This window comes from Brassica napus, chromosome C2 (assembly GCF_020379485.1).
Source record: "Brassica napus cultivar Da-Ae chromosome C2, Da-Ae, whole genome shotgun sequence".
NCBI lineage: Eukaryota > Viridiplantae > Streptophyta > Magnoliopsida > Brassicales > Brassicaceae > Brassica > Brassica napus.
The window spans coordinates 19,782,177-19,791,651 of record NC_063445.1 but is presented as its reverse complement, the minus strand read 5'-3'; positions in this window follow the sequence as shown (position 1 = coordinate 19,791,651).

The following is a 9,475-nucleotide window of genomic DNA, read 5'->3' as shown; positions in this document are numbered from 1 at the left end:
GGATGTGGAGCCACTCTGGAAGTGTTTCGTTGTTGGCTATTTCATGAACGATGCGCGTCACATTGGATCGATTCACGCAACGATCAATAGAATATGGTCTTTGCAGGGGAAATGCAATCAGATTGATGTGCAATTCATTGGCAAAACTACAGTCCTCTTTCAGACTGAAGATGTAGGGGTTCAGAGCAGGGTGTTGAAGAGGAAGTTCTGGCATATTACGGAAGTTCCATTGATGGTGGGGGAATGGACTCCGGAAACAGCAAGAGTGCCTCCGGATCTCTCAGCCATGCCACTGTGGGTCGATCTAACGAATGTCCCAGGTTACCTCTACTCGAAGAAGGGGCTAAGTTTTCTTGCTCGTACTGTGGGGAAGTTCATTAAGCTCCATCCAAACACATAGCATTGTATTCGTATGGATGTTGCAAGGATAATGGTTGAAGTGGATCTCACGAAACCATTGTCGAATCAAATTAGCTTCAAAGGTCGTAATGGCTCTGATGTTCTGGTGTCTATCAGTTACCCTTGGCTTCCTCCAAGGTGTAGTGCGTGCAAGAAGTGGGGGCACAAGGAAAAGGACTGCTCGGCTCCTAAGCCTATGCAGAATGAGTAAGAGCTGTCTCTGGCGAAGGTAGCTGAGGTACAAAATGATAAAGTAATTCTGGAAGGTTTTTCAACGAAGGAAGTCTCAGAGAAAGCTGGGACCGAAATTGTTACGAAGCTAATGGAAGAATTGGAGTCCTTGTCTGAGAAGGATAATCTATCAAATGTGGGGATTTCGATATCTGAGAAGGACAATACAAGTGAGCAGTGGGCTACAATCCCCTGTCAGGCGGTTCAGGCAGGCCCTAGCACTGGTGTCGAAACAAATGATTGTCTCTCTCCAAATGGTTTCCATGTTCTCCAAGATATTAGAGAGGATGGTGAGATTGATGATGACGAGGAAAATAATGAGGATGAAGTAAAGCAGTCCACAGACGAGGTCGTGGGGAATGATTTTGTAGCAGACCTCACTTATACAACCTCTGTAGTCAGCCAGAGACAGTGCTCCTCTCAGCGATCGCGTAGCAGAGGTACGAAGAAGACAATCGTGAACTCCCGGGCTCTGGTCTAGGGAATCTCTCAGCAACAGAAAGATCAAAACATCACCAAAAAGCTTCCTCTCAGAAGCACTGATGTCATCAATCTTTGCGTGGAACATGCGTGGGGTCAATCAGCCACACAAGCAAAAGGCGGTCAAGTATTGGGTTCAGGCTGCAAAATTTTCTATTGGTTGTTTGTTGGAAACTAAAGTTCAAGAAGATAAGTTTCAAAAAGTTTTTGATGCAGCTTTTCCTGGCTAGAACTGCATTTATAATTACTCTCATCACAGGCTTGGAAGAATTTGGGTATGTTGGTCATAAGAGGTGGAAGTATGTCTGGTTATGACTAGTGCACAAATGATCACAGTGTGGTTGAGATATAAATCAACTGGTGATACCTTTCTCTATTCCTTTATCTATGCATCAAACTGTCCCATTGAGAAAAGAGAGCTATGGAGAGAAATGGAGTTCAAATCAAAGTCAGTTGCTGGAACTACTAACCCATGGATTATACAAGGTGATTTCAACGTAGCCTTAACGAAACATGAGCACTCGCGTTTTACGGATACTAGGTCTGATCGAAGCTCTATTAGAGACTTCCAGAATGTGGTTCTCTCGTGTGATATGGTGGATATTGCTCAGGTTAGCCCTTGCTACACCTGGTCAAATAGTCAAGACGATAACCCCATGAGCAATAAACTGGATCGAGTCATGGTTAATAGCTACTGGTTACAAGCTTTTCCACAATCATATGCCACACTTGAGTCTGGTGGTGTCTCGGATCATCTACGTATGCATGTTTTACTTAGAGAGGCGCCTCAGGGTAATATGAAACCTTTCAAGTTCTTCACTCACAATACTTCTCACCCTCGGTTTCTTGAAGTTGTGGACCACATTTGGAATCAGACGGCTCCTCTTTACAACTCTCGATCTGCTCTCCAGCTATTCCAGACGAAGCTTAAGTCGTTAAAGTTTGAGTTGAGGGCCCTAAAAATAGATATGTATGGTGACCTTCCAGGAAGGGTAAAGCAAGCATACTCGGACCTCTGTGAGAAGCAAACTGCAACTATATGCAAGACCCGCAGGTGGCCACGTTTGAAGCGGCTTTAGACGCTTGGGAGCATTGTTACCATATCTCCGGTCTTGAAGAGCAATTATTTTATCAAAAGTCTAGGGTCCAGTGGCTTGGACTAGGAGATCGCAACTCCAGATTTTTCCACAAGCTTACTCAAAGAAGGAACGTGCGAAACACAATCGACGCATAGTTACTGCAGATGGTCGAATCCTCACTTCTCTCCCTGATATCAAGAGCGAAGCAGTCACACATTTTGAAACCTTTCTTAATGGGACCCAGGAGACTGATATGGCGGCCTCTCAAGATATACTCCGCGACTTAATAACTTACAGATGCTCCAGCGAAGATGCAGCGACACTTATGAAACCTGTCCTGGCGGCCGAGATCAAAGAAACCATCTTCTCCATGCCTGCAAATAAAGCACCGGGGCCAGACGGGTACCTCGTGGAATTTTATAAAGCTGCTTGGTCTGTGATTGGGAAGGATGTTGTCGCAGTAGTTCAATCTTTCTTCATTTTTGGTTTCATGCCTCACAATATCAACGCCACCTTGTTATCTCTTGTCCCCAAGACTCTGGATGCTGAGAAGCTAACTGATTATAGACCTATCGCCTGCTGCAATGTCATCTACAAGGTGATATCGAAAATAATTGCAAGAAGAATGAAGATCAGGAATCAATTTCATTTCTGGACAAGTAAAACCATGTCTTATGCTGGTAGACTCCAACTCATCAAGTCTGTTATCGCTAGCATCGCAAATTTTTGGTGCTCTGCCTTCTACCTACCGCAAGTTTGTATTGATGAAATAGAGAGCATGTGTTCTGCGTTCTTGTGGAGTTGTTCTCCGAACAACACTGCCTGTGCAAAAATTTGTTGGGAGGATGTCTATGTTCCTTTAGACGAAGGAGGTTTGGGTATCAGACGCCTCAAAGAAGTTGGTATTGTGTTTGTTTTGAAGCTCATTTGGACTCTTCTCTCGACCTTCATCGTTATGAGTTGTCTGGGTGAAATGTTACTTACTTAAGCAGGAGACGCTATGGGATGTCAAAGACAATGTGGTTGGTTCTTGGGTCTGGAGGAAACTCTTGAAGCATCGATCTTTAGCCCATCAATTTGTTCTCATGTATATTAATGATGGTCGTACAGTAAGGTTCTGGTAGGATTTATGGCACCCTCATGGTCGGCTAATTGATATCACCGGTGAGATAGGTACCCAGAAGCTTGGTGTTAGAAGAGATGCGACGATATCTGATATTTTAATTAATGGAGATTGGTGGTTCAGGAGATGTCGTGACCCTCAGATACAGTCGCTGATTCATGACATAAACGGTTTCCATTTCTCACTGGTGACTGGTACCGCTGATGGAGTCTTGGACACCCTCAAGGCTGTCTTTACTGTGGGGAGCCAGATGAGACTTATACCTTTACTCTTTGGCTGCAGGTTGCTGGGAATCTGTTTGGCAGGGACCCTGATCCCGACTGGGAAACAACTCTGACGCGTTTACTATCAGATTCCTAAGACAGATTTACTTTTATCCTTCTAAGGCTAGCACTACAGGTTACAATCTACTATATTTGGTGTGAACGTAATGAGAGAAGGCATAACAATACCTCCAAACCAGTGGATCACCTAGCAAGATTGATTGACAAAACGATCAGAAACATGATTACATCTCTTGGCTACACCCTGAGGCCTCAGCTGCATAGCTTGATGTGCAGGTGGTTCGAGTCTCGTTCTCCAGGCTGAGAGCGGTTTTGATTGGGGCTCCCAATTAATGATGTTGCATTATTTACCCTCATTATTTAAACTATAAACAAATAGGATTGTACATATATTTTTTGCCATGATCAACAAATTTGAAATTTCATCAAAAAAAACATAAAAGTTTAAAATGTATATTTAATATCATTGGACAAGCAGATCAATGGTGCAGGGAGAGCCGCACACTTGAATAGAGTATCTTTTATATATTAATTGAAGAGCATTACAATATTCTTTTGTAACCACATGACATCAATAGGATGATTCTTATAATTTTTTTTAAAAAAATAATTGGTCCATCCAAACATATACTATATTTTTATTAAATTAAATATAAAATTTATTAGTAGTGTAAAAATATTATTTTCTTTTCTTTTCTTAAATAAAAATTATTGGATTACCTAAAATGATTAACATTTATATAACAATTAATGATTTTGAATAATAAAGATGGGGAATTTGTCAAATATGACTCACAACTTGATTTTAAATACAAATCTATACTCAAACTTGAATCAAATGCAAAACTAACCTAAAAGCCTTGTGAAATTACAGCCAGCCATTTGTGACCAAACAAAAAAACAGAAGTCATTTTTACGAATATAGCCCCAGTAAGTCATCTGAGTTGTCTGAGATGCTAGAAGTCTTCTATACGACTTCCAAGTAAGTCTTCTAGTGTATCTGATATTAAAAATAATTTATAAAAATTTTAAAAAATATTTTGATACGTGAAAAATTAAAATCATGTAATTATAACAGTTTTAAGTTATATAAATTAAAATATAACAAAACTGAATTGTTTTCAACATAGATGAGTGTAGGTAGTAAATCATGGTATTCTTTGGTCTAGGGTTTGGCAACATATGTTGTAGTATTGTATGTATTCTTAGGGTTAGATTTTGGAAAGATTGAATGTTTTCTTGAAAAATTAAATTTTTACCTGTAAGTGTTTATTTTTGTGTATAGCAAACAATTTTGAAGTTTAATTTGATTGTATGAAGTGTTTAGTTAGTTAATTAAGTTTAGGGATTATGTTTAGGGTCTAGAAAGTCGTCTGGTGAATAATTTTAGCTAGACGACTTACATGTAAGTCGTCAAATATTCCCGCTTAAATAATTTAAACTAGACGACTTACAAGTAAGTCGTCTGGGAAGTTTTCTATTTTAGTTTCCCGCTAAAAATATTTTAATTTCCCACTAAAATATTAAAGTCTTCTGGGCGACTTACAACTAAGCCGTCTTGGAAGTCGTCTGAATCAAAAATATTTTAACCTAATTGGATTTTTTGTCTCCCTATATAAAGAAAAATTTACACATTATATTTTCTCCTCTCAAATGGCTGCAACAAAAATGTAATGTTCATCATTCTAAAACTCTTCAACCTCTCTCTAATCTCTTTGAACTTATAAACACTAAGGTTTATATCAATTTATTGTTTTTGTCTCATGTCTTTCTCACTAATTTATCTTGTTTTTGCAGATTTTTGATCACATGATTCTCATCTTCCACTCATTTAAAGGTAGATCTATCAATTTTAGATATGTATTTTTGTGTGTTCTGTAAAGGTAGATTTATCTAATCTTCCACTCATTTTCTTTGTTTTTAAGCCATTTGAACGTTTTTGGATATGCAGGTTTTTCAGATCTTGATTTGGATATGCAGGTTTTTCAGATCTGGAAAACTTCTGGGACGACTTACCTGTTAGTCGTCTAAAATATAATGCGCTAGACGACTTCCAGGAAGTCTTCCAGACGACTTCCAGGAAGTCATCTGGACTTTCTGGAAGTCTTCTGACGAAGTCTCTCTTTCATAACAGATTTGAGCGTTTTGGTAAGTTTTTATGTCTGATTTTTCTTCATTTGGTAGCTTCCTGTTGTATAAAAGGTCTTACTTTTTTCCCAAACTAAAACTCTCTAAACCCACTCTAATCTGTTTGACTTGAAAACACCAAACTTTATATGAATTTTTCAGTTTTGTTTCATGTCTTTCTCACTAATCTATCTTTTTTTGCAGGTTTTTAATCAGATGGTTCTCTTCTTCCACTCATTTAAAGGTAGATCTATTAATTTTAAATATGTATTTTTGTGTGTTCTATAAAGGTAGATTTCTCTAATCTTCCACTCATTTTCTCTGTTTTTAAGCCATTTGAACATTTTTTTTATATGCAGGTTTTTCAGATCTGAATTTGATATGCAGGTTTTTTCCAGATCTGGAAGACTTCTGGGACGACTTACCTGTTAGTCGTCTAAAATATAATGCGCTAGACGACTTCCAGGAAGTCTTTTGACGAAGTCTCCCTTTCATAACAGATCTGAGCGTTTTGGTAAGTGATATCACTCAAATTACCCTAAGGAGTGATTTATACTCTCTCAACAAATCCTGTCTGACATTCCCCTCTACCAACCTCATTTCTTAACATAAATGAAAATGCAGGCTTCACCTTGGGAGTATCGATCACAGGATGCAAGGATTTTTAAACAAGTATCTGGATCTGCAGGTAAAAGTTAGTTTCTATCTTTTCTCTCTACTAATTTCCTCTTAGTCAAATTATGCTTATATTGCAAGATCATTGACCAAAATTGGACAGGCTTCCATGAATCAAGCCTTAATGGTGGTTGCCACCAAGTCATGTTCACTTCTTTTTAACCTATATCCAAGAATTCATATGATTCGAACCTTGATGATTGCCGCCACCAAGTCCCGTTCGAATTCTTTTTGTTGGAATCCTTATGAAGCAAGCTTTAATGGTTGAAGCCACCAAGTCATGTTCGGATTCCACCTAACTAACACACACATATATATATATATATATATATATATATATATTTATTTTATTTTATATTTTTCTTTATTTTTTCGTTTTTTTTTTGAAAATAAATATCTCTACCTATAAATCTAGGGTCGAAATAGAGAGAGAAAAAGTGATAAATCTACACAAGGCTTTACCTTCCAGACTTGTTTGAAGAATCCGGTCTCATGTATACCAAACCCCAAGACAAGCAGTTGTGTCAGGCTTAGTGTTGGAGGTCAGCTTTGGTTCCTTCAAACAATCTCAGCAAGTGTGGGTATTTGACAAGTTGATTCACTTTAGTATCTTTAGTACTATCTGCAATCAGAAAATCTAGAATGGTGCTAAAAAGTGGTTAGATAACAAGCAAAAATTTAATAAGTTCATTATCCCCTCTTGACTCAATAAAACTCTTTTGAAAATATTTTTATAAGACTTATGAACACACTAATATCAGTAAACATCCCTCCAGACTTAAATTACTGTCCCCAGTGTATATCCAGTCGGAGCTATGGTTAGAAATAAATCATAAGGACTCAATGTAACAAGTAAGAACGATATACCATATCGGAATGAATGTCGGCCGATGTAAGGATGTTGATATCGGTCGACGCAGGTAAAGCAATGTCGATCGATGTCAACAGGTTCGCGTCGGTCGATACAGATGGCAATCGTTTACTCGGTTCTCCCTTTTTTCATATATCTACTAAAACAAAATATTAGTTGAACCCCCCAGACTTAAACAACACTATCTCTAGTGTTATACAGTCTTAAGATTGGTGGGGTAATAAATCATAAGGACAATATGTAACAAGGAAAAACATTATACGTGCTCGCTGATGGTGAGCGTCGATCAACACAGTTAAGTGGCGATCAACACTCTTGAAGCTCTGTCGATCGACACATTTAAGTGGCGATCGATCGATGCTAGTGATGCTCTGTCAATCGATGCTGCGCAGCTATCATCGATCCTCTTGCAAACTCGTCTTCCTCGGATATTTTCCTTTTACCTAACATAAATTAAACACTACAAGTTAGTAATAGATAACTAATAAAATCAATTCAATTTTTTTTTCGATGAACAGTGACAACTACAGTGCCGCTGCTATAGTAACTCCCGATTTTCTGCTACAGTGTCGATCGATTTGTTTGCTACAGTGTCGATCGATTTCTTTGCTACTGTGTCGATCGATGCTACAGTTCCTCTGCTACAGTGCGGTTGCTACAGTACCATCGTTACTGTTCATCCGTTTTTTTTTAATTTATTTGACCTGCAATAAATAAAAACTTTAATCAATAACAATTTAAACTAAACTGAAAGAAATTACCTAATAGTGGGTTGCCTCCAAATCAGCGCTTTGTTATAGTCATTTAGCTTGACATTGGAGATCTGATTTAGTCCGGATGAGAATGAGAACATTCTCTAAACAAGTCTCAATGTCTACTCTCTGAAGCTTTATCATTCTTGTGTGAAAACCTCCTCCATAGACTATTTTCCTTTGTCTATCATCTCAGCAATAAGGAGTGCTTGAAGCTTTGCAAATGGCTGTGAGAAGCATCTGCTACGCACTCTGGATTTTCTGACACCATTTGAGAAGTGGGGAATCAATGATAACTGAGAATCACCCATGATCCTTTTTCTCTTCTTCCAATTCCTCCTCTTCTTTCCCCCAGACTTGTCTGATTGTGTGGTGGTATCTCCATCCCTAAGATTCCACACACATCGGACTCCTTCTGCTCTGATATGCGTCCAGTGTCGATCGATGGGGAAGTGATAGCGTCGATCGATGCTGGTTTGTTGGTGTCATTCGATGGTATCTGGTCGGTGTCGATCGATGTTGCTTATGCTGGGTCCTTATCGATTTCATCTCTAAATCGCAACCTTCTCTGGAAGCTTCTATGTGCTGATGATCATCCAATATCCCACTGTAGGAATCTAGATGCACACTTCTATCTGGTGGAATAAGAGATTCAGCTTCAAATACAGCGCATGGAACCACAATCTTCACAGGATCATGTATCCTTTTCACTCTTTTGTGAAACCCATCAGCTTCTTCTGTCCAGATAGGTGGTCTCTGATGTTTAGAGACAGCAAGGTGTGAGGCTTTAGACATGTACATCCTCTCCTCAGTCGGTTCTATCTCAATTATGCAGCCTGGCGGAACGTCTAGCAATGGGAATCGATCGATATTAGGTGGGTGGTGTCGATCGATAAGTGGTTCGCGGTGTCGATCGATGTCGGGTGGGTGTAGATCGATGATGTGGGGTGGTTGTCGATCGATCTCATCAGGTTGGTGTCGACCGATGCTAGCCTTTGAAGTTCCCAAATCTCCTCTCGAAGTATGCTGATCATCATCAAGCTTCTTCTTCGAATTTTGATTCATATCTTCAAGCCATTCCTCCAGCTCTAAAGAGTCTTCCATAGTGACTTCTCTGTCTACATCGTCGATCGATGATGAGGTTGTAACGTCGATCGACGTTGAGGTCGTGATATCGATCGACGTTGAGGTCGTGATGTAGGTCGACGTTGAGGTCGTGTCGTCGGTCGACGTTGTGATCGCGTCTTCAGTACCAGCTTCCTCTACTCTGCTCAGCTCTCCAGACACATGTTGTTCATCCCTTTTTGCCATAATGTCGTTGAGCAGCTGTATTGGAATCATATACTCCTCATCTAACGATGCCAAGAACCTGTCTCATTTATCATTCTTCTCCCTTTCTCGGGCTGCTTCAGCATCATCAAGAAATTTGTAAAGGAAGGCTCTTTCAATGTCAT